Source organism: Macrobrachium nipponense, chromosome 31 (genome assembly GCF_015104395.2).
Source record: "Macrobrachium nipponense isolate FS-2020 chromosome 31, ASM1510439v2, whole genome shotgun sequence".
Lineage (NCBI taxonomy): Eukaryota > Metazoa > Arthropoda > Malacostraca > Decapoda > Palaemonidae > Macrobrachium > Macrobrachium nipponense.
This window is the reverse complement of record NC_061093.1, coordinates 64,032,803-64,035,302: the sequence shown is the minus strand read 5'-3', so window position 1 is coordinate 64,035,302 and position 2,500 is coordinate 64,032,803. Positions and strand designations below refer to the sequence as shown.

At 31.9% G+C, this 2,500-nt stretch overlaps 1 protein-coding gene across 1 annotated transcript in view; it reads left to right on the top strand.

Annotated features, from left to right (window-relative positions):
- LOC135207052 (nephrin-like) overlaps positions 1 to 2,500 on the top strand; it is a 101,005-nt gene that overhangs the window by 12,773 nt on the left and 85,732 nt on the right.

Genomic DNA, 2,500 nt, shown 5'->3' with positions numbered 1-2,500 from the left:
AGTTATGAGGATAAAAAGAATTGTGAATCAACAAAATTTATTATTATTATCATTATTATTATTATTATTATTATTATTTACGAGTGATCATGGATCTTATGGACAGATTGATGATACAAGGAAAAACTAAAAATGATTTACAATGGCTTGTGATCGAGCTTATGAAAATAACGGTTGTTTTGTTTTGAGAAAAAAAAATTGTAATTTAAAAATTATCATTATTATCATTATTATTATTATTATTTTTATTATTATTATTATTATTATTATTATTATTATTATTATTATTATTATTATAGTAGTAGTAGTAGTAATAGTAGTAGTAGTAGTAAGTAGTAGTACTATTTATGAGTAATCTTGTATCTTATTGACTGATTGATGATACAAGGAAAAACTAAAAATGTTTCACAATGGCTTTTGATCGAGCTTATGAATCAAAAATAAAACCAAATAAAGCAGAAGAATAATGCAATAACCTAATTCCTTCTGTATTATGTATGACTTTACAAAATTGACTCCACAAGTATTATGAGAAGATTTTTTTTTTTCTTTTTTACGCTTTTACGACTTGAGATTTTAAGAAAAGGTTTAGCCCACGTCTAATGGCCGCGTTTACGGCCCATTCCCCTTTTATTTGGGCAGCTGTTTCGAAAGAGATATTAGTGAGAGGAAATACGAAGTCAGCCCTTCATATATCCCATTATTATTGCTCCTTGCTTTATTTGGTTCGAGAATTCCATTTGAACTTTTATATATCTTATATAAAACCCCCAGCTATTCTTGAAGTGGGGTCAGAGTAATCTTACCGAGTTTTATCTTTTATTAATACAGTCATTTGCTCTTTTATTTGTCTCTTGATTTTGTTAACTAGAATCTAGTTATCTTTGTAAGATTGGGGTAGTGTCAGATTAATCAACATGAACATCTGCCCTGCCTTGGGCAGTCACGTTACAGTGGTTATATAACCGTTCTTTAATATGAGATTTAGATTCAAATCATCGTTGTATTCTAATGAGATTAAATTTTTGGGATTTTTATAAATTTGTTGCGAAGTTGCTATAAATTCAGCTGTTGTTAAGATGTAATCATGGGAGTTTTTTTAGATATGATACTTAATTATCACCAACATATCCCGTTTATACCTGAATAAGAGCAATATAAATTTCAGCATTTTCTGGGTTTATAGAATAGCGTACTTTCCATTGCTCCGGTGTTTATTAATTTATCATCGTTTCTTAAAATTATCATTTGTAATCTTAAATCAATATGGCAAGATGTACATACCGAAAGGTTGCTTGGTTAGCCTTCACTTGTTTTCACGGTTTAAAACCTCTTAATGGAAACAGGCTAGAGAACTTTTTCATTTTTTTTTAACATTCTCTTGATAGGATTTTATTTCGCTTTACTTCTGTCCTATCATCATTTTGTTGCTTCTTACTCTTGGCCCCAAGTCCAAGAGTCACACTGATATGTTTTGCATTATTTATTAACTCCATTTTTTTTAGCATGATCTTCATATGGCCTTAATGTTCTCATTAGTTCGAGAACATCACTGCCGGTTTTGCATAAACAAAAAAACGGTGTCTCTCCTGGTTTAATGTCGTCTTCTGTCCTAGGAGCACACTACAATGGTTTGATTTGCATAATTAGTAAAAAATGCTTCTCATGTAACCTTCCTTTTTTTTTTTTTTTTTGCTTCCACTATTGTCGCTAGTCGAAGAACCTCGATGCTTTAATTTTACATCGTTAGAAAGAATATTTAAATGGTCTTCTCACGACATTTTTTTTTATATATATTTTCGTCCACATCAGCTTTAAATAAGAAGCTCTCTCATCCCCGGGTCGCTTAAGTATCTCGTTTTTTTTTTTTTTTTTCTTTTGTTTCTGCTTTTTTTTTTTTTTTTTTTTTTTTTTTTACGCTCGAGATAGTTCATCCTTCAGCTTCTGCCCTTTCTCTCTCTCCTTGATGCTTTTGTGTAACTCAGGCAATTTCGTTCCATTATGAATCCCTCATCTTTTTTGTTGTTGCTGTTCCCTTCCTTGTCCTTTTTTTTTTTTTTTTTGTTTTCTTTCGCCCATTTCCTTTTGTCAACTCCAATACAAGGGAAAGAGGCTAGTAGGATCCTCCCCCCACGCACCCTCCATCCTCTCCAGGGTGACCCCACGACATTTCCCCCCTTCTTTTTCTACCTTTTCCTCGTTTGTTCTAAAGATCTTGTCTCCATCTTCGTACCTATCCCATGTTTCATCAATTTTCCCGTTCAACCGAAGACGTTTGGTGTCGCTTAGAGCTGATTGTGCTTTTCATTTGGATGATATCAGTCAATAAAACAAAAGAGATTTTTGTTCACTTCCGATTGTTTAATCGTACTAATATTTTATGGGAAAAAATATGACACTGTTCTTTCTAATCATATGTTGCAGAGGATTGGGGCTTTTCTCTTGTTCTGAAGTTAGTTGCTCGTGAAGTCATTAAATAAATTGACAAATTAAACAGATT